Source organism: Molossus molossus, unplaced genomic scaffold (genome assembly GCF_014108415.1).
Source record: "Molossus molossus isolate mMolMol1 unplaced genomic scaffold, mMolMol1.p scaffold_m16_p_2, whole genome shotgun sequence".
Taxonomy (NCBI): Eukaryota; Metazoa; Chordata; class Mammalia; order Chiroptera; family Molossidae; genus Molossus; species Molossus molossus.
In genome coordinates, this window is record NW_023425355.1 from 144,457,307 (window position 1) to 144,480,782 (window position 23,476).

Genomic DNA, 23,476 nt, shown 5'->3' on the forward strand with positions numbered 1-23,476 from the left:
CCACAGCCTCGCCTTCTGCGTGTGTGTGTGTGTGTGTGTGCCTGCCTCCCATCATCACACAGCCTCTCCTTCCGTGTATGTGTGTGTGTGTGTGCCTGCCTCCCATCATCACACAGCCTCTCCTTCTGTGTGTGTGTTGTGTGTGTGTGCCTGCCTCCCATCATCACACAGCCTCTCCTTCTGTGTGTGTGTGTGTGTGTGTGCCTGCCTCCCATCATCACACAGCCTCTCCTTCTGTGTGTGTGTGTGTGTGTGTGCCTGCCTCCCATCATCACACGGCCTCTCCTTCTGTGTGTGTGTGTGTGTGTGTGTGTGTGTGCCTGCCTCCCATCATCACACAGCCTCTCCTTCTGTGTGTGTGTGTGTGTGTGTGTGTGTGCCTGCCTCCCATCATCACACGGCCTCTCCTTCTGTGTGTGTGTGTGTGTGTGTGTGCCTGCCTCCCATCATCACAGGGCCTCTCCTTCTGTGTGTGTGTGTGTGTGGGTGTGTGTGTGTGCCTGCCTCCCATCATCACACAGCCTCTCCTTCTGTGTGTGTGTGTGTGTGTGTGCCTGCCTCCCATCATCACACAGCCTCTCCTTCTGTGTGTGTGTGTGTGTGTGTGCCTGCCTCCCATCATCACACGGCCTCTCCTTCTGTGTGTGTGTGTGTGTGTGTGTGCCTGCCTCCCATCATCACAGGGCCTCTCCTTCTGTGTGTGTGTGTGTGTGTGTGTGTGTGTGTGTGCCTGCCTCCCATCATCACACAGCCTCTCCTTCTGTGTGTGTGTGTGTGTGTGCCTGCCTCCCATCATCACACAGCCTCTCCTTCTGTGTGTGTGTGTGTGTGTGTGCCTGCCTCCCATCATCACACGGCCTCTCCTTCTGTGTGTGTGTGTGTGTGTGTGCACCTGCCTCCCATCATCACACGGCCTCTCCTTCCGTGAGTGTGTGTGTGTGTGTGTGTGTGCCTGCCTCCCATCATCACACGGCCTCTCCTTCTGTGTGTGTGTGTGTGTGTGTGCCTGCCTCCCATCATCACACGGCCTCTCCTTCTGTGTGTGTGTGTGTGTGTGTGTGCCTGCCTCCCATCATCACACGGCCTCTCCTTCTGTGTGTGTGTGTGTGTGTGTGCACCTGCCTCCCATCATCACACGGCCTCTCCTTCTGTGTGTGTGTGTGTATGTGTGTGTGCCTGCCTCCCATCATCACACGGCCTCTCCTTCCGTGTGTGTGTGTGTGTGTGTGTGTGCACCTGCCTCCCATTATCACACAGCCTCTCCTTCTGTGTATGTGTGTGTATGTGTGTGTGTGTGCCTGCCTCCCATCATCACACGGCCTCTCCTTCTGTGTGTGTGTGTGTGTGTGTGTGTGTGTGTCTGCCTCCCATCATCACACGGCCTTCCTTCTGTTTGTGTGTGTATGTGTGTGTGTGTGTGCCTGCCTCCCATCATCACACGGCCTCTTTTTCTGTGTGTGTGTGTGTGTGTGTGTGTGTGCCTGCCTACCATCATCACACGGCCTTCCTTCTGTTTGTGTGTGTGTGTGTGTGTGTGTGCCTGCCTCCCATCATCACACAGCCTCTCCTTCTGTGTGTGTGTGTGTGTGTGCCTGCCTCCCATCATCACACAGCCTCTCCTTGTTTGTGTGTGTGTGAATCTGTCTCTAACTCTCCCTCTTCTTTCTCCTACTGGGACACCCATCACTGACTCTAACCCAATATGACTTCATCTTAACTTGATTTTGTCTTCAAAAACCCTATTTCCAAGTAATGTCATTTTCTTTTTTCTTTATTGATTTTAGAGAGAGAGGGAGAGAGAGAGACAGAAACCTGGATGAGTGAGAACATGGACTGGCCGCCTCCTGCACGCCCCCCACTGGGGATCAGGCCCACAACCAGGAATCGAGCCGGCGACCTCTTGGTGCAGGGTCGACGCTCAAGCACTGAGCCACACCAGCCGGGCTAACGTCACTTTCATAGGTACCAGGGGTTCGGACCTGAATATGTTTGGGGGGACATAACCCCCTGCGGACACTAGTCCAGCAGCTCTGAGGAGGAATTCTGTGGATGGGGTCAAGGTCTGTAATCCGTTGACCATGAACCAGGGAGGTTGGCCCGGAAAACCCGGGTGGGCCTCGTGTAATCAGGTGAACGGCCTTCAGAGCAGGGCTCAGGTTCCTGGAGAAGAAGGGTTTCCCCAGGGACGCAGTCTCTGTCCGCCCAGGGCGCACGCCAGCCGGCCCCTCCTAACCGCGCCGCCACAGGTACCCGCCTGCCCAGCCAGCCCCCGCTAGGGCATCGCTGGTTCCTCGCAGGAGGCCTCTTCGGTGTTGGCTGCTCCTGGGGTTGAGCCCCAATCGCCACATCAGAATGGGGGAGTCGCCTGGCATCGAGCAGGTGCACACGTGTGAGATCACGAAGCAGAATTTCTCTTTCATGTGACGCACTGAATTGCATAACGTGGACGACTTGCTTTGAACATCATCCGTCCTGGCAGAGGTGGGATAAGGCAGCGTCTGCAACCACTGTGCGTTCAGTCCTGTCTCCAACCAGCTCCGCCTTAGCCGAGCAGCACATTCTCAACAAAAAGCCACACGGCGGGCGACTCGGGCAGCGGAGTGCAGAACAGGAGAGGCAGCCTGGGCTGGGGTCCCAACGGCCATCTCGGCCCCCCGTGGCCAAGCCTGACCCCAGCTGTGCTGCCAGGGTTCGGAGCCTGGTGCCAGGCTTGGTGGGCACCTGGCTCAGCCGGGCCAAAGCCACCCGACCCGGATCCGATTGTACCCAGAAGCATTTGATTATTTCCCGGGAGGACACCAGCAGGAAGGTGTTGGGGGGACTGGTCAGCAACCTGTCTCCCGAGGGAGCTTCTGTGGATGAGGGGTGAGCTCCTCATGGGCAAGGGGCCCCTGGGGACAGGGCCCAGCTGCCATGAACTGCCTTTGGAGGGCTGGGGGATCCTCCCTGCGGGGCTGGGGTGATCGCTTCCAATCTCTCCCTTCCTCTCTCTCTCTCCTCTCTGTCTACTTCCTTTCTGCCTCTTTCTCCTACTGTCTCTCTTTTTCGTCACTTTCTCTTTTCTTTCCCGTCTTTGTTTCCTCCTTCCTCTCTGTCTCTCTATCCCAAGGCCAGTTGCACGGGGCAGGCTGTACATCAGTCTTGGACCGACTAGGACTCCACTCCCCCAGGATGTGTCCACCCTCCCCGGGGGCGCCCACTGCAGGCTCCGTGGACCCCCAGGCCCGAAGCTCTCAGAAGAGCGCCGCCCTCCGCCTGGGCTGGCTGCACGCGGGTCCCGGGCTGGGCCCTCCCGGGGTGACGGGACCGCAGTGCTGCATGCCCTGGGCCACCTGGAGGAGCCAGCTGCGTGGTCGGGGCCCCGGCCTCGGGCACACACGTGCAGGGACCACAGCCCGGAAGAGGCCATCCGTCACTGCGCACGGAGCTGGAGGGCGGCTGTTCCTGGGGCAGGTTGGCACAGGCTGCGCATGGGCTCCAGGCAGAGATCAGCGCGGCTGCTGGCGGCGGGACACTGGGTGGCAGCCTCGGGGGAGCCCGGCCAGCTCTGCTGGGGACCCGTACAGGGGCCAGCAGGGAGCTCGGGACCCGGAGCACGGCTGAGGGGCCCACTCAGAAGGAGGGGACGAGCTGTCTGTCCCCAAGCACCCCAGTGCCACCCTGCCCTTCCTGAGCCCCTCTGTCCCAGGCCCCCTAGGAAGGCTGCCCAAGGACCCCCGTACCTCACACCTCGTCATCTCTGCCGTCCTGCCAGGGGGTGGGCAGCGGAGCAGCGGCGGGACGGTGCCAACCAAACGCACAGGGCTGCCAGCCCCAGGGACACGCTCAACCACCTGCGGAGCAGAGAGGCCCGTTGGGAAGTAGGGGCTGAGAGTGAGAAACCATGTATCCAAAGAGAAAACAAAGTGCGAGGACAGGGGAGAGGGCTGTACCTCCTGCCGGCTCTGCCCCTTCCGGACGGAAGACAGGGACCTGGACAGGAAGACGGAGAGGGGCGCAGAGACTCCAAGCAGTGCCCCGAAGAGCCCCCAGGGGTGCAGAGGGGACTTTGCACATCACACAGGCAGCCACAGGGCCTGTGCCAGCAGGACCACGATGTTGGGATTGGTGGGGACCGGGCCAGGCAGGCCCTGGACTCCCACTGCCCGCTCGGGGACCCGCAGCGCCGTCCCCTCCCTCGAAGGTGACCTTCAGTGTGTCAGAGCCAGCTCCGAGGCCTTCCTTCGGGACGGAGCTCCCTACCCCGTCACCCAGGACCGCATTCGCAGGTGGTGAAGAGTCCCGCGAGAATATTTCACGCCGGACGCCAGCAGGTGCCCGGATCCCTGCCTCCGCCCCTGGAGAGCCCGGTGGGCCACCAGCCCCCTTGTGAACCCGGAGGGGCAGGGATAACACGGTGACACCACCTGGCTCTTCAGGGCCCCGCCCTGAAGCAGATTGTCCTAACCGTCGTACATAACACGATCGAACTAACTCACCCCTCTCCCCTCTAAATTATGCATTTGTACCAGTGTCCACCGGCGGATGACACAGGGTTGACCGCCTTCGGGAAATCCCCGCGACCACCCCCACGGGCCACTCGGGTTCCCACGCCAGATTCTTTGAACCGCTGGGAACAGCTCCCCCAGGCTGCGACTCTCCCGAGGGGCAGACACGAGACAGGGGCAGAGCGTTGTCTATTTTCTTTGCCCCGTCAAAGCCTTGAGAAAGGAAACACCAGCTGGATCCATCAATATCATCAGCAGGTAAAATGCCCCCAGGATACGTTTCTGCTAAAATCATCCAAAACAGAAGCTCGAGCAGAAGGAATGAGCCACATTCCCTTTCAAATGGCGATCGGTCTCACTCCCTCCTGATCTGGGCACTTGAGGGTTTATGTCACTCAGTGCCATTGTGGCTTCCTAAGTGACCAGCCAGTCTTTTTTTAATCCTCACCCGAGGACCTTTTTGCATTTATCTTCAGCTAGAGCGGGAGGAAGAGAGAGAGAGCGAAACATCGAGTGGCTGCCACCCGCACGACCCACCAGGGCCGGGGACAAACTGCAACCGAGGTACGTGCCCTTAGCGGGAACCGAACCCGGGTCTCTCTGGTCTGCAGGCCGACGCTCTAACCCCTGAGCCACACCGGCCAGGGCCCGGCCACTCTTCACATAGCAATTCAGGGGGGGCCTCCAGCAAAAAAAAAAAAAAGACAAACCGAAAACAAAAACCCCGTAAGGAATGTAAATTTAATTTTCTTCCAGGAGACAAAGTTCCCTGAGACAAGCTGAGAGAGAAGCAGTAGAAATGAGTGTGTGAGTGTGAGTGTGTGTGCGTGTGTGTGTGTGTGTGCGACGGTTCATTACCTCAAAAGAATTCATCTCTTTCTACACTTGGACTGGCCCGGTGAGCGTTCTAAAAGCCTGTAATTGCGTGTTCCTTTCTTCTACAAGTTGCCCTATTTTTAATTTCACTCCATGAAACGTAGAAATATTCAAATAAATTCGAAAAAGCACATCTGTCGTGAGTGTGAGACGTTCCAGCGGCCAGGTCACTGAGGAGTCTGGTCCGCACCCTGGCCGGTCAGTGACGGGCATTGCTGGCCGGGACGAAGGCAGAGGATGCACCCTGTCGGAGGCCACGGGCCGCGGTCCCCACGGCGCCCAGGCCTTCACCCAGCCTCATCTGCCGGCCGGCTCTCGGGCAAACTCCGGGGGCGTCCGCCGGTGTCTGTTCACTGCGCCCCGATCATGACCCCGCCCGCCCTTCGCAGGAATGGAACCAGGAAAGGGCTCCTGGACGTGGTGTGGCGAGGATGGGCGGGCCCGTGCTTCCGGTACTTCCGTCTCCAACCCAAGTCCATGGCCAGGAGGACGCCCGGAGACGGGGAGCCCCTCCCGAGGAGCTGGGGTTCCTCCTGAGACGCTCAGCAGGTGTGTGAACAGGGTCACTTTGCAGAGGTTCGAAACCAGAGCTACACGTGGGGCTCCGTGTGCACCGTTAGCATGGCCTTGCTGACGCTCGCGTGTTACTCAGCCCGTTCACGGAAACGTGTCCCATCGGGGTGGTGTGATGTCCACTGTAGGCCCAGAGAGCCCCAGAGAGCTAAGCAGGCCATGAACAAATGTGGCCGGTGTCACCCTTCACCAAGCAGCAGCCGTGACCCTCCTGTGGGTCCTTTGCCGGCGCCTTTCCCAGCACCCAAGGAGGCTGGCTCAGCCTTGGGGACTTGGGCGGACACCCTTCCACCGCCAGGACCGAGCTGGCCCAAATCACACCCTTCCCAGCAAGGAAGCGCTGTCCCCATTTCTGAACTCCCAGGTTTGTCAGATCAGTAGCATTCTCCTCGTTGCACACACCCTGTCCTTCAAGCCGTCTGTGACGGCGTCCCCTCCCCGCCAGCCCCCAGTGAATGTAATGCAGCTGTCTGCCTTGCCTGCTGCACTCCATCCCCAGCCAGGACCGCGTTACCCCCGCGGGACTGGGCCCCGGCTCGTGGGACAGCGTGTCCTTAGTCTCCATTGCTGTCTGGCCCCTGGCTCTCCCTGTCCTCCATCCCCATCTGCTTTCCAGCTGTGCTCAGCTGCTCCCTTCTCCCCCAAGGAAGTCAGGGTGGTACCCAGCAGGGCCCCTGTCCTTGGCCTCGGCCCGCACCGATGTTCTCCCCGCACACCGCGCTGTCTCTGGCTGCCTGGGCCAGTCCGCGATGCTCCAGGATCACCTGCAGTTCCCAAGGCGCCCTCGGGCAGGGAGCACGGCTGGTTCGATTGGACAGTTCTTCCCAGAGCGTGATACACGCACGTGGTGAGGAGACCAAAGGGGGGCCGCTCGTGTGCGGGTTGGGGAGCTGGGTCTCGATGAGTGAGGAGGAGCTTGCCGCGGGGCGAGGAGAGAGAGGACTTGAGTGGACGAGAGAAAGAACATCAAGAGCCAAGTCTCCACACACAAGGCCTGTTGAGAGAGTCAAGGGGTTTGGGGATGCCGGGGTGGGCAGAAAGGCATGATGGGAAATTCCTTGGAGTCCCATCAGGGGAGCCCCGTTCTGTAGCCCTGGCAACTGGAGCAGACCGCGGGGAGGTCGCCGGAAGGAGTGAGAGGGGTTACTCCCCCTCCGCATCCCTTTCACACGGACCGATGGTGACATCTGCCGCGCTCTGATTTCCCAATAGTCCCTGGGTCTGGACAAAACGGCGTGCGCCTTGTCATGTGTTCTTGCAGCCAAGTCTTGCCTCCCTTTGGCCACGACGGCTCCCATCCCTCCCTCTCCGAGTGCCCCCCTTCCACCAAGTCTGGGTGCACCCGCAAGGCCCACTTCGGGTCAGATGGCCATCGGGGTGCCGTGGCGGCTCTGAGCCTTTCGGGGCTGCCCCTGCAGCTGGAGAAAGCGGGGTGCCCTGTGCCGGTCCTCACGGTGGCTGTCTTCCCTTGGCTTGTGTCTCCGTTCGCTCCTGGGACGGCAGGCCTCCGGAGGGCGGGCTTTTTCTCGCCAGCCGTAGGGCTCTGCGTTCTGCTTACTGACGTGTCACGGTGACCATTCTGAAGTGGCGGCTGTGGTTTCGGGGAACACGGACATCGCTCCGAGGACAGGTGGAAGGGGCGGGGGAATAAGCCCCCCAAGACGAAGGCCCGGGAGTCCTGGGGCTGGCTGCCCAGGTGGCGTGCCGGACGGCGGCATGCACGACAGACACACCTGTGCTCCGTCCCGTGGTCACCAGGCTTGTGGCCGAGACAACGTGACGGTTACATCTCGCAGGCGCCCACTGAACAGCAGAACCGCCCGACATGTGCTCAACATAATTCCTTTTCACTCAACAGTGTTGTCGTGTCTAAATCAATGTAACGAATTCCTGACACCTGGTGCCACGTGGCTGACTCTCAAGAACAGTGAAGGAAGCCAGAGGTGAGAGCGCACGTAGCCCGTGGTTTCATTCACAAGCAATGTCCAGACTACGTGAGCAGCAGAGACAGCAGAGACTGGGTGCCCGGGGCCGCAGCGACACGGGCGGGGAGCAAGGACAGTGTACCGGGGACGCGGTCCCCGGGGAGCCGTGCAAACGTCTTGGCCACGCAGAGGAGCCGGGTTCGCAACTCTGTGAGTGTGTGACACGTCGTTGCGCTGGATACTTGCAAGTGACCGATTTCATGCTACGTGAACTTGGTCCTTACAAAACAATAGCAAGGAACGGTGTCATGAGAGTTACTCACGTAGACGAAGCTTTCGCTAAAAACAGGATTTAATGTTCCCAAAGGAAGCAAACATTACCTCCCCGCGAACCTGCATGGTCCCCAAAGGCTCTTCCAGTTGGGACGCGCTACAGCCGAGGTTCCAAGGCAGCAAGAGAAGCCACGACCACTGAGCCCGGGAAACACCCAGGTTCCTCGGCAGAGGCCAGGTCCCCAGACCTTAGCCTCGTCCCCTCCGCCATCCCCAGAGAAAACGGCGGCTCCTGGGGCAAAGATGCGCTTTTCTGCGTCTTTGTCCTCCCTAGAGGCAGAAACAATACCGCTGCAGCTAATAGGAAAGGGACCAGCCAGCTTGTGTTTGTCGCGTCTGAAACGCTGCTCCGAGGGACCGGCCTTCCGTTCCCACGAAGAGGGGTCAGCAGCCCTGGAGGGCGACAGCCTGCTGGGCAAGGCCAGGGGGGGACATCCTGTGCTTCTCCCTGACACGGAGGGTGGAACTAGAACACATTCGAGAGGGAAAGGGTGGTCATCTGATGCTGAGCTCTTAAAATGCGACATCTTCACCCCCGAAGCAAGTTGGAAAAAAATAAGACCAGTCGCCCTGGCCAGTTTGGCTCAGCGGTTAGAGCATCGGCCTGCGGTCCGGAGAGACCCGGGTTCGGTTCCCACTAAGGGCACGTACTTCGGTTGCAGTTTGTCCCTGGCCCTGGTTGGTCGTGCGGTGGCAGCCACTCGATGTGTCCCTTCACGTCGATGTTTCTCTCTCTCTCTCTCTTCCTCTCTCTCCTGTACAAAAAATGGAAAAATGTCCTCAGGTGAGGATTAAAAAAAAAAAAAAAAAAAAAGAGACCAGTCTGGCCGGTGTGGCTCAGTGGCTGAGCGTCGACCCTGCACCACGAGGTCGCCGGTTCGATTCCCGGTCAGGACACATGCCCAGGCTGTGGGCCTGATCCCTAGTGGGGGGCGTGCAGGAGGCGGCCCATCGATGTTCTCTCATCGATGTTTCTATCTCTCTCTTCCTCTCTCTCTAAAATCAATAAAGGAAAAAAAATTAAGAAAAAAAATACAAGACTGAATCATAAAAGCAGCCAGGGAGCAGAGATGCAGGTGTGGCGGGGTGGGAGGGCTGGGGGACCAGCCTGGGGTTGGACCGGACCTTGGCCTTTGAACTCTGAGCACAACGTGCCCACAGTAAGCGCACAGTGAGATGTGTATTCTACCTGTGCGTACAGCTGCGTCCCCACCCGCCACATCGAGACACGGAGGCTTCCTAGAACGTTCGCCGTCTTGGTCCACCTGTCCACGGGCATGTGCCAACACTTTGAATTTTCTCACCACAGACAAGCTGTAGGTGCTCCAGCTCGGATTTTATTTTTTATTTTTATTTTTTATCCTCACCCGAGGACATTTTTTGATATTTTGTTCAGATAGAGTGTGAAGGAGAGAGAGAGAGAGAGAGAGAGAGAGAGAGAGAGAGAGAGAAACATCGACGTGAAAGGGACACATCGAGTGGCTGCCACCCGCACGACCAACCAGGGCCGGGGACAAACTGCAACCGAGGTACGTGCCCTTAGTGGGAACCGACCCCGGGACTCTCCGGACCGCAGGCTGACGCTCTAACCGCTGAGCCAAACCGGCCAGGGCCCAGCTTGGATTTTAATGGGGGCTTTCTGCGTCCCGTGACTCCCAGGCCCAGTGTCGGTGCTGACGAGGGTGGGGCGAGCCACCAATGTGTCCTCTCGGTCTCGGGGGGGCCTCTTGCCGTCTCCCACGTGCATCCTTTGCACGATCCATCTCAGAACGTCTGATGAGTCGTTGGCGAATAAACAGATGCAGACAGAACTTGCAGCCCAAAGACAGAGGTGGAAGGAGGCAGGGTTCGTGGGTGTATTTTCCCCTTGGGGACATCACCTTCCTCCGCCCCCGCCGTTTCAACAGCCCCACTCAGTAGGGGAAACTGCCCTTGAGGTCTGCTCCGTGAGGGCGGTTTTTCCTCTCCCTTCAGATCATTTTCTAGTTGTGGAAAAACATCAAGTCTGAACGGCATGTTGCGCTCCTTCCCACCAGAAACGGCGCGTTCGGGTTTGTTAGCGTGTGAGAGCCCCGAGTCATGGAAACTCAGCCCTGTGAAGCGGCCCACGACCCGTCTCTGAATGTAGCGCCGTTTTATCAAGAACCCAGGGCAGCCCGTTGACGAGTGGGCCAGACACATTGACCCGCGTCACCTCCCCTAAAAGCCCCCTGTGCAAACAAAGTGTTCTCTGCAGGGATGGAAAGAGCTACAGAAATAAATGCGATCCCTCGTTACAGGTTCCCCGGCTCCAGTGGGGTCGCGGAAGCCAGGACATGTTTCCAACAGAAAGGCAGAGAGCAGACAGGACCTTCCCCAGTTGTCCTGGGCTGAGACTGGCAGGTGGAGGGAGGTGACTGAGCAGCCCCCACAGACCTCTCCCTGGGTCCCGCTTCTCTCCAGCGCTAAGCCAACGCGCTTAGAAAATACAGCTGTGCTGGCCCGTGTGGCCCAGTAGTCAGAGCGTCGGCCTGCGGACCACAGAGTCGCGGGTTCGATTCCCGCCAAGGGCATGGACCTCGGTTGTGGTTCATCCCCAGCCCTGGTTGGGTCATGCGGGGGGCAGCCAGTCGATGTGTTTCTATCACATCCATGTTTCTCTCTCTCTCCCTCCCTCCCTCCGTCCCATCTGTCTGATGATAAATGGAAAAAATACCCTCAGGTGAGGAATAAAGGAGAAAGAAAGAAAGAAAGAAAGAAAGGAAGGAAGGAAGGAAGGAAGGAAGGAAGGAAGGAAGGAAGGAAGGAAGGAAGGAAGGAAGAAAGAAAGAAAGAAAGAAAGAAAGAAAGAAAGAAAGAAAGAAAGAAAGAAAGAGAGAAAGAAAGAACTTACTGCTTCATGTGTTTGCTGGTGACAGGTCTGTGGATGCATCTCCAAGGTCTCCGAGGTCTGGTGACCGAATGCAAGCCCGTGTCAGGCCAAGTCCTGCAGGAGCACAATCTCCCAGGACGCTCTGGGTGAGGGCTGCTCCCCTGTGCCCCCCGCCCGGAGGTGAGGGGCTCAGTCTCCAGGACAGCCCCGAGATCCCCCACCTGGGACTTCATGCCCCCGTGAATGTGGGCAGACCTGTGCTTGCTTCTAACCAGGAACAGGGTGAAGCCACAGTGTCGCTGCTGAGACTGGGCTTGGAGAAAGACACAGCCTGTGACCATGAGGAACAGAAGGCAGCCAGCAAGACGGTGGCCCCGAGTCCCCATGGTGCCATGGAAATGATTCTTCCAACACCCGAGGGGGATCAGTAGAACTGCAGGTGACCAGCAGCCCCGCCACAGCTTGACCCCAGCCCCCAGCAGGGACCCGCTGAGCTGTGCCCACAGAAATGCCAGCGAGCCCGCGCGTGCCGGTGAAGGCACTCCGTGTGCGGTGAGGGTGGTGGCACCATGGAGAGCCAATGCACAGGCCTCACACAGTCACCAGCCATGGTCCAATCTCATCTGTCACCCTGCACCGCCGCCCCACCTACCACGATCCTCCTTGTTCCCAAAATAACGTGGTACAGACACAGAAGAAACATCAGGATTCTGCTTCTCCGAGGTACCTAGGACGGGCAGACTCACAGAGACAGACAGGACAGAGGTGCCCGGGGCTGAGCGGGGGACAGGGGGTAGCTACCATTTCCCGGGAACAGACTTGACGCGGGGGGAGATCACGCTGTTCTGAGGATGGATGTGGGTGACAGACAACACTACGTGTGCACTGGATGTCCCTGATTCGGACACGTAGGGGTCATTAACACAGTACATTTTCTGTTACGGGTATTTTCGCCCAATGGAAAAATCCAAACAAATATGGCAGCGGTGGGTGGCTTTATGTCCCCGTGGTATCAGGCGAATCCTGAGGAGGGAAGGTTTGCACGGCCCCGGAGGAGCAGGCGTCACTGTGATGAGCAGCTCAGCAGGGGAAGGGAGACGGGGGCAGGGACTCTGTGCTCTGACCTCGTACTGCGGGTGCCAGGCCCTGGGGACAACTGCTGTCATCAGCGGTGGAGGCAGGAGGGAATGGCCAGACTGGAAGGGCCGAGTCCGACGGCGGGTCTCTGGTTAACACCGGAAGAAAACCAGTTTGTGAAAGAACCGAGCGATGGCGCCAGCGTACCTTCCACCGGCACCCTGGCCCAGGCCGGTGCGGTGGGTCCTTCCCATCCTCGTCACGGCCAGCCACCTCCTGAGATCACATTCTGCTTCCCACTGACGGTGGCTCTGATTGTTTATTCTTTATTGGTTTTAGAGAGGGAGGAAGGGAGACGGAGAGAGATAGAAACATGGATGAGAGAGAACATCGATGGGCCGCCGCCTGCACGCCCCCCACTGGGGATGGGCCCACAACCTGGGCATGTGTCCTGACCGGGAATCGAACCGAGACCTCTTGGTGCAGGGTCGACGCTCAACCACTGCGCCACCCCGGCCGGGACACCAGGTGGTTTTAGGCAAGTGAACCAGCCACCCGCAGCCTCTCGAGTTCCCTGCACAATGAGACGCAACTCTTCTTCCTCCTACAAACCGACTTGCTTGTCTGGAGAAACATTAAAAAAATTCTTTAAAAAAAAAAAATTTTTTTTTTATCCTCACCCAAGGACATTTTTGCATTCATCTTCAGATAGAGCAGGAGGGAGAGAAGGAGGAAGAGAGAGAGAGGAACATCGATGGGAGAGAGACACATCGAGTGGCTGCCACCCACACGACCTCAACTAGGGCCGGGGACAAACTGCAACTGAGGTATGTGCCCTTAGCAGGAACTGACCCCGGGACTCTGTGGTCGGCGGACCGACATTCTAATCACTGAGCCAAACCAGCCACGGCAAGAGAACATTCTTCATTCTCTACAAAGTGCATGTCACTGTGAGCTGGGTTTCCTGCTGTTTTGTTTGTTGGTACAGAGCCCTCTTTCTGTCTGTCTTTCTGTTGACATCTGTAGCATGGGGATCAGTAAGCTGGGCGGTCACAGAAGGCCGCGTTCCTGCCACAGAATGATCACGGAAGGCCTCGTTCCTGCCACACAACGACCACGGAAGGCCACGTTCCTGCCACACAACGACCAAGGAAGGCCGCGTTCCTGCCACGGAACGACCACGGAAGGCCGCGTTCCTGCCACGGAACGACCACGGAAGGCCGCGTTCCTGTCGCACAACGATCACGGAAGGCTGCGTCCCTGCCACACAACGACCACGGAAGGCCGCGTTCCTGCCACACAATGGCCACGGAAGGCCACGTTCCTGCCACACAACGACCACGGAAGGCCACGTTCCTGCCACACAACAACCACGGAAGGCCACGTTCCTGCCACAGAACACGATGCGCAGGGAGACCCAGCTTCCCTGTCTGGGCAAAGAGGAGGCTTTGCAAGTGCCGCTCGGTACACAGGAGGGAACTAAAGCTGGGGAGCATCCTTCACACCTGTGGGGCTCCGGCCTGTGCGGGGACAACTCCGCTCTTCCCGTGGGCCCTTCCTCGGCTCGTTTAAGGAGACTCACGGGAAAACGGTCCAGTTTCTTTCACACTGACGGGTGGGGAGTGGTGCCCCCTTAACGAGACTCTCAGAAGTCGTCCTAAATTCAGAAAATTAAAGAGACACCGGACTCAGCCTCCAGCAGCACAGGGCGCTCCTTGCCGATGGCACCTGTCACGCACTCTCATTTCCTGTTCGCTCAGGCTGCACAGGAAGGAGCCTTCTAGATCCTTCCTCCCTCCTACTCCCTTTCTCCCCGGAGACATCCAAACTGAGCTTCAGAGTGCCCGCGGCAGAGATGAGGGGTCTTCCGGGATGTCCGTCTCACGGGGACACGTGGACCCTGGGATCCTATCCCACCAAAGCCCAAGAAAACAGGCTTGGTCCCAGTCGTAATAAACCCGATGGCCGGGTTGTGGCCCTCGAACAGCACCGAGCTGAGCGGCGGTGGCCGTCTAGGAGCATGTCCAGCATGGGAAGCCGACGCTTAGCTGTGATTGGAGGGGCCTGAACTCACACAGCTGCACGGCGGGCTGGGCCTTCACACTCAGTGTCCTCCCGCCCTCCTTCCTCCCTCCCTCCCTCCCTCCCTCCCTCCCTCCCTCCCTCCCTTCCTTCCTTCCTTCCTTCCTTCCTTCCTTCCTTCCTTCCTTCCTTCCCCTCACCTGAGGATCTTTTTCTATTTATCTTCCGATAGAGCAGGAGGGAGAGAGGGACAGGGAGAGAGAAACATCGATATAAGAGGGACACATCGACTGGTTGTCTCCTGCACAACCCGACCAGGGCCAGGGACGAACTATAACCGAGGTACGTGCCCTTGGCTGGAATCGAACCCGCAACTCATTGGTCCACAGGCCAACGCTCTAACCGCCAAGCCAAACTGGCCAGGGCTATTTATTTATTTGTTTTTATTTTTCTTAGTACGTGCCCCTAGCGGGAACCGAACCGGAGACTCTCTCTGGTCCGCAGGCTGATGCTCCAACCGCTGAGCCAAACCGGCCAGGGCCAGGGCTATTTATTTTTTAATCCTTTTTCTCTGTGATGTCTGGAGTATTGGCTATGCCTACTTAAGTGGAGACACCAGGACAGGGTTTACCCCTGGGGAGGCCGTGGGTAGAAAAGAGATTCTTGGTCCAGACCTGGACATGGCCTCTTTGTTTGTTTGTTTTTTTAATTTAATCCTCACCAGAGGATAATTTTTCCTTTGATTTTTAGACAGAGTGGAAGGGAGGGAGGGAGGGAGAGAGGGAGGAAGGGAGGGAGAGGAAAACATTGATGTGAGAGAGAGCCATCGACGGGTTGCCTCCTGCATGCACCCCGGCCAGGTCTGGGGATCGAACCTGCAACCCGGGCACGTGCCTTTGACCAGGAATCGAACCCGCAACCCTTTGGTGCCCAGGCCGATGCTCTAACCACTGCTCAGACGGGGCCTGGCATGAATGTGGGTTACAGAGGCACGGTCAGTTTACGAACATTCATTGAGCTGTATACGTAAGGCTTGGTTGGTTTCTACACGGATTCTTGCGTACCGAGTGAACAAGTAGCCCTCCCCATAAACAACCAACGGGGCATAAAAGGAACTGGACAACTTCCTCCTCGATGAGCTCCCGCCTGGCGCACAAATGAACGGTCGCTTTTCTCGTTGCTGTGGTTCAAAGAGACAATCTATGACGATCCAGCAATCTCGGCATCCATATATCGATATCTAGATATCTATACATATCTCTCGCCAAAAGAAGTGAGAGCAAGGTCTTGAAAACTACTTACATACTCACATGCATGACCAGGAGATGGAAGCAACCCAGTCTCGGTCCATCCATCCACAAAATGTGGTCTCGCCACACAATATCGTGCTACTGAGGATGGGATCCTACCACATCCTACCGCATGGATGACTCTCGAGGGCATCATGCGAGGTGGCACACGCCGGTCACAACAAGGCAAATACGGGAAGATGCCACTAAAATGAAATATCTGAAGTACTCAAGTTCAGGGTGGACCGGAGGGTATGCAGCTGCGTGAGAGAGCTCAGACAGAGAGACAAACGGCAGGTGCGCTCACTTATGTGTAGAGTCTAGAAAACAAAACAGCCCCAGCCAGCGTGGCTCAGCGGTTAGAGCATCGGCTTGTGGACCAATGAGTCGTGGGTTCGGTTCCGGTCAGGGGCACATACCTCGGTTGCGATTTGTCCCCAGCCCTGGTTGGGGTCGTGCAGGAGGAAGCCACTGGATGTGTCCCTCTCATGTTGATATCTCTCTCCCTCCCTCCCACTCTGTCTGTTTTTTTATCCTCACCCGAGGACATTTTTGCATTTATCTTCAGATAGAGCAGGAGGGACAGAGGGGGGAAGAGAGAGAGAGAAACATGGACGTGAGAGAGACACACCGACTGGCTGCCACCCACACTACCCCAACCAGGTCCCAGGACAAACTGCAACCGAGGTACGTGCCCTTAGCAGGAACCGAACCCGGGACCCTCTGGTCCATGGGCCGACGCTCTAACCCCTGAGCCAAACCGACCAGGGCCCTCCCACTCTGTCTGAACAAAAAATGGAAAAATGTCCTTGGGTGAGAATTAAAAAAACCAAAAACCCAACTAAGCAGGACAGAAACAGACTGTCCATACCGAGTACATTTTGATGGTTGCTGAATGGGAGGGGGGTTGGGGGGTGGGTGGAAAAGGCGAAGGGACTGAGAAGGACAGACGGACAGTTACAGTGCAGTCACGGGGTGCACAGCACAGGGAACACAGTCCATAATACTGTACTAACTGTATGGCGTCAGCTGGCCACTAGATCTATCAGGGAAATCACTTCACAAGTTATACAGATGTCTACTCACGGGGTTGTCCACCTGCAGTGAATATAATATTTCATGTCAACTGTAACTTAAAAATAAGCAAATTCTTATTTTTTATTTTTATTTTTTTTTTTATCCTCACCCGAGGCCTTTTTTCCATTTTTTGTACAGACAGAGTGGGAGGGAGAGAGAGGAAGAGAGAGAGAGGGAAACATCGATGTGAAAGGGACACATCGAGTGGCTGCCACCCACACGACCAACCAGGGCCGGGGACAAACTGCAACCGAGGTACATGCCCTTAGCGGGAACCGAACCCGGGTCTCTCAGGACCGCAGGCCGACGCTCTAACCGCTGAGCCAAACTGGCCAGGGCAAAAAATAAGCAAATTCTTAAATTCACCAAGAAGTAGAACGGGGTTGCCAGGGGAGGGGGAGGGGAGTTGTAACATTGTGTCGAGTTTTCGTTCTGCAGCATGAAAAAGCTCTGGAGACCTGTTTTACAACAACGTCAGTCACCTTAAGGTCACAGAACTGCCCGCTGAAAATCGGTCGGATAGTAACTGTTATACTATGTGAATTTAGCACAATGAAAAGACAACTGTGCAGCCCTGGCCCGTGTGGCTGAGCGGTTGAGGGTCAGCCCGCGGACCAAAGGGTCTTGGGTACAGGTCAAGTGCACCTACCTGCCGGGTTTTATCTCTGACCCTGGTCAGGGTCACGTGTGAGGCAGCCAATCAGTGTGTTTCTCTCACATCAATATTTCTCTCTTCCCCCCTCATTCCCTCCCACTCTACCTCCCTCTCTCTTCCCCTTCCCCATCCCTTCCCCTCTCTCTAAATATCAATGGAAAAAATATCCTGAGATGGCCCTGCTGGTGTGGCTCAGTGGTTAAGTGTCGACCCTGCACCAAGAGGTCGCCGGTTCGATTCCCAGTCAGGACACATGCCCAGGGTGTGGGCCTGATCCCCAGTGGGGGGCGTGCAGGAGGCGGCCAGTCGATGTTCTCACTCATCAATGTTTCTCTCTCTCTCTTCCTCTTTCTTCCTTTCCCTCTTAAAAAAAAATTAACAAAGGATAAATCTTAAAAAATAAATAAATAAAATTTAAACAATAAAAGAAGGGGTCCTGCCCTGGCCATTCTGGCTCAGTGGGCTCCGGTTCGACGCCAGTCGAGGGTGCGTACCTGGGCTGCATAGTCCATTCCCAGCCCCAGTCGGGGCGAGTGCAGGAGGCAACCAATTGGTGTGTGTCTCTCACATCGATGTTTCTTTCCCTCCCTTCCACGCTCTCTAAAAATCAATGGAAAAAATATCCTCAGGTGAGGACTAATAAGAACAACAAAAGAGCCCTGATCGGTTTGGCTCAGCGGTTAGAGCATCAGCCTGCGGTCCAGAGAGACCCGGGTTCGGTTCCCGCTAAGGGCACGTACCTCGGTTGCAGTTTGTCCCCGGCCCTGGTTGGTCGTGCGGGTGGCAGCCACTCGATGTGTCCTTTTCACATCGATGTTTCTCTCTCTCTCTCTCCCCCTCCCGCTCTATCTGTACAAAAAATGGAAAAATGTCCTCGGGTGAGGATAAAACAAACAAACAACAACAACAACAAAAAACAACAACAAAAGAGAGCGAGTGACAGAGAGAGATGGAATGCACGGACTTGCTCCTAGAGGCTCAGGAGTCACCAGGACAGGACACAGATGTGACATCGAAGAAAAGTGACAGATGACAGTGACACTGCCCAAGGAGGTGGCAGCCAAACCGTCCTGAAAAGGAAGTCCAGACGCTCGTACTGGAGTGAGAGCCTGCGTGGACCGGGCGAGCCGCGGACGTGTCGGTCAGCGCTCACCGCAGCTCCGGGACCTGGAGACCGGACCCTGCGGTCCCTGGATGTCACCTCCTGCCGATGATCAGCAGCCTTTGCTTCACGAGACAAGGTCCCCGGCTGCTGTCCAAACGGCTTGCAATGCAGATGAGAGGAGCCCCACATCTCAGATCTGAATGAGGAACCTGCCGGCTCCCAGCAAGACCCAGAGGGGGGGTTGAAGCTCACGCGCGTGGGAAGCCCTGGAGGCAGGAACGCGAGTGGCAGACAGGGAGGAGCAGGACGTGCTCACTTGGACCAACCTCCTGCCCTGTGAGTGAGTGGGGGGCCGAGTGGGGTTCCCTGTCCAAGGGCATTGCTCTCAGGCTGCAGGCTTCCCTGGGGAGCATGACGGAGGGGGCCAGGTTGGGGTGAGCCAGGAGGGGGTCAGTCTCAGAGTTAGCGCCTGGTCAGGACGCGCACCCCGGGAGCATGCAGAACTCCAAGCTCAGGCTGGGCTCTGGGTTCAAAACCTCTCCGAAAACTTCAGTTCAAGCCCCGTGGCCTTTATTTTAGAGGAGACTATTGCATGGCAGAACCCCCAAACACGTCCAGTTCCCCGTCTAGGCAGAAACCCCACAGAGATAGAGCCACCACGCACCGCCCAGAGCCGGGGGCCTGGAGCCGACCTGGAACACGCTGGAGCTCCACCCTGACGCCCTCTGGTCTCAGTCTTCCCATCCGTGACATGGGGCGGAGAGCACCTCCTCACGGCTGTGTGAGGGTGACGTGGGCTCACGTGGAGGCCAGTGGCAGGCTGATAGGAAATGCCACACGGACCTTTTCACAGCAGATAAGGACACATGTCCTCAACTGCTACTTTAAGATGACAGAGACAGTGAGGATCTTGTCCATGGATGTGAGCAGAAAGGATTCTGTTTCATTTAAGCCTAGTGGGACCTCTGGGTCCTGTCCGTCATGGGGATCTGGAGGGGCAGGGGGAAGAGTGGGGGAGGGGAAGCGAGCGTGAGAGAGGATGAGCAGAAGGGAATCTGGAGTGTTCGATGTCCCCACGGCACAGGAAGGAGACTGGGTCCCGCTCTACTCCTTCGTCCTGGCCCTGCCCCTCCGTCCCGTGCAGCCCGAGCTCCTCCCAGGCGGGTCTGTCCTCTGCCCCTCCACCCTGTGGCAGGCTCTGCCCTCTGCCCCTCACCCTGCAGCCTGGGCTCCTCCCTGGAGGGTCTGCCCTCTGCCGCTCACTCTGCAGCCTGGGTTCCTCCCTGGCGGGTCTGCCCTCTGCCAGCTGCATGCCCCGTGCAGCCTGAGCTCCTCCCTGGCGGGTCTGCCCTCTGCCCCTCATTCTGCAGCCTGGGCTCCTCCCTGGCGGCTCTGCCCTCTGCCCCTCACCCTACAGCCTGGGCTCCTCCCAGGCGGGTCTGCCCTCTGCCCCTCACCCTGCAGCCTGGGCTCCTCCCAGGCGGGTCTGCCCTCTGCCAGCTGCATGCCCCGTGCAGCCTGAGCTCCTCCCTGGCGGGTCTGCCCTCTGCCCCTCACCCTGCAGCCTGGGCTCCTCCCAGGCGGGTCTGCCCTCTGCCCCTCACCCTGCAGCCTGGGCTCCTCCCAGGCGGGTCTGCCCTCTGCCTCTCATTCTACAGCCTGGGCTCCTCCCTGGCAGGTCTGCCCTCTGCCAGCTGCATGCCCCGTGCAGCCTGAGCTCCTCCCTGGCGGGTCTGCCCTCTGCCCCTCATTCTGCAGCCTGGGCTCCTCCCTGGCGGCTCTGCCCTCTGCCCCTCACCCTGCAGCCTGGGCTCCTCCCGGGCGGCTCTGCCCTCTGCCAGCTGCATGCCCGTTGCCTCCTTGCCTATTACCCAACAAGGCCTGAAGAATCGCTCCTTCCAGGAATCATTTGGACTTTTTCAGGGAATTTTGAAAACCTGAAGACTCCCCCAGGACTCCGAGAACTCATTTCTCACCTCAGGCCATGTGTCGGGGCAGGAGCAACCCCGGGGTAGGGACAGGACCCAGTGTGTGACGGTCACCATATCCTCAAAGACCCTCTTGCCCACCCGCACCCATGAGCGCTGGGCTCCTGGAGTTGTCGTGACACGTAGGTGTGTGGGGTCCAGACCGTGGGAACAGAACTCATAGCTTCTCAGCGGAAGGGATGGGGAGAGATGAACGGCGCTCCTTACCCCCCCAAATCCTCAAATACCATAATCAAAGTGGATGAAATGACTAAATTGAACAAGTAAAAATATACCGGTATGCACATATTGTTTAGAAATGTGAAGGTAAGTTCCAGAAGGAAAAGGTAAGAGTGCAAAGATGTTGCTTTGGAGGCGAGATAGAGCGAGACATTGACAGATAGCTGATACTTTTTTATTGAATTTTGCACGTGCGTTAGTTTCATTGAATAAGTATTTTATTTATTTATTTATTTATTTATTTATTTATTTATTTATTTCCTCACCCAAGGACATTCTCCCATTTTTTGTTCAGATAGAGTAGGAGGGAAAGAGAGGAAGAGAGAGAGAGAAACATCGACGTGAAAGGGACACATCGAGTGGCTGCCACCCGCACGACCAACCAGGGCCGGGGACAAACTGCAAGCGAGGTACGTGCCCTTAGCGGGAACCGAACCCGGGTCTCTCTGGACCGCAGGCGGACGCTCTAACCGCTGAGCCAAACTGGCCAGGGCTATGGAGGTGACTTTAGATGATTGCAGAGTCTTAGCATGAGACACCAAGGCAGACTGGGGATAACAATTGTTAAAAATAAAATCTGAGCATGCACATTTTTTAGAAGTATATATTTTTTATTGATTATTTTTAAATCCTCACCCAAGGATTTTTTTTTTTTTCATTTATTTTAGACAGAGTGGGGGGTTGGGGAGGGAGCGAGAGAGAGACAGAGAGAGAAACATCGATGTGAGAGAGACACATGGATTGGATGCCTCCTGCATTCACGACCCCAACCAGGGCTGGGGACAGAACCCAACCAGGGCTGGGGACAGGACTAAAATAGAACCCGAGACTCTTTGGTCCACAGGCCAATGCTGTAAATGCTGAGCCAAACTGGCTATTTTTATTGATTTTTAGAGAGAGAGGAAGGGAGGAGAGAGAGATAGAAACAGCCCTGGCCGGTTTGCTGAGTGGTTGGAGCGTTGGTCTGCGGATCAGAGTCCTGAATTTGGTTCCCGCTAGGGGCACGTGCCAAAAAAAAAGAGAGAGAGAGAGAGAGAGAGAGAGAGAGAGAGAGAGAGAGAGAGAGAAACATCAGCGTGAGAGAGAACCATCAATCTGCTGCTTGACCAGAAATCGAACCAGGACCTCTCAGTTCATGGGACGACGCCCAATCCACACCAGCTGGGCTGAGCATGTACATTGTTTTTTTAATCCTCAGCTAAGGATATTTTCTGTTTATCTTCAGATAGAGCGGGAGGGAGAGAGGAGGGAAGAGACAGAGAGAAACATCGATGTGAGAGGGACACATCGACTGGTTGCCTCCTGCACGACCCTGACCAGGGCCAGGGACAAACTGCAACCGAGGTGCGCACCCTTGGCTGCAATTGAACCCGAGACTCATGGGTCCGTGGGCCGACCCTCTATGGCTGAGCCAAACCGGTGGGCTGGGCATGCACATTTAACAGGAATCAGCTGGGACCCACACATACACATGGAGATAAGGGGGGCGCACAGGGGGTCCTCTTTGCTCTCCTAGTATTTCACCAGCACAAGGAAATTGTTTTTCAAGGCAGTGATTTCTCTACCTAATTGCATCATTTTCCCCCAGCTACATTTTCAGAGAAAACACTCTTCTTAGATTTCACCACTGACAGTATTTGCCCCGAATTCACCAGGGAAAGAAAGAAAGAAAAAAAAAAAAAAGGCATCCTTTCTGTAGAATGTAAGTACATGGAAAAAGCCAGATTCTTACAACTTGGTCGATTTTTAGCATCACCATTATTTTTTCATGGCTGAAGTTAAGGTCTCCTATTTATAGCTTCTCTCCCCCCTTCCCCTCCAGTGTCTCTCTTCCTCATTTGCAAGCTCACATGGTGATGTGCAATGAAATCCTAACCCTGGAGATATTCCTCGCTGAGTGGATGGTGCCCAAGGAAAAATGAAACAAGAATTGGAACAATAGCGACACGCGGGAAACGGGTCGTGGATACAATTTTGAAACAGCAAGCAATTGTTGAATAAATGTAAAGGCCACAGAGACCAAATAGTCTTGTCTAGCAAACATTTGTTTTGTGGGAGCCACTGATTGAGCTCATGTGAATATTAATGAAAAGCAAATGCGGGAGCACTCGGAACCGGCCACCCCTTATACGGAGGTGCCATTTTTAAGTGGCAACTTGTAAGGATCACCCATGGAATGCTTTTGCCGGTGAAGGTAAGTTCTTTATATCAAGAGTTTTCCTGCATTTAAAACTTTGGTGTTGTTAATTCTCTCCCGAGGATACTTTTCCATTGATTTGTAGATGGATTGGAAGAAAAGGAAGGAGGGCGAGACATCGATTGGTTGCCTCCTGCACCACCCCGACCAGAGCCAGGGATTGAACCTGCAACTCAGTTACGTTCCCTTGACCGGAAATCAAACCCTCTACCCTTCAGTGCACGGGCTGACACTCGAACCACTGTCACACCGGCCAGGGCTGCATTCTAGTTTTTATTGACTGATACCATGAAACTGTTTTCCGTCCATGAGAGGAAGTGTTGTGGATGGTTCCACATCTGTGCACATGAGTTTCATTCCTACATCAGATTGAACTCACCAGGTTCTTGTTGGGGGACTCTTCAGTTCCTTCCTGGCTTTTGTTATGCAAGCAATGCTGAGGTGACAAGCCCATTAAAGAAGAATTCTGGAAGAGAGAACATTGGCTGAGACACTTGGAAACTGTCTTAGATACTGCACATATGTCCCTATTTTGAATCCGTGACACCTACTTTCTCCTTGGGGATTTTCCACTAATACTGTCACCACCTGTTTCCAGAGTGTGTGTCCCTGCCCTCCGAAAAGCTTATGTTTAATGACGTCTCACCTACATTTCATTCAGAAACTAGACTGAGTGATACTCAGTCACCAGAGCCAGGGCATCCCAGGACATTGGGGGCTGATGGTAGATGTTGATAGGAACCCGAATAGTTGGGTGCAAAACTGGTCGCCTTTGGAGCTGGAATAGGGGGACAAACATAGC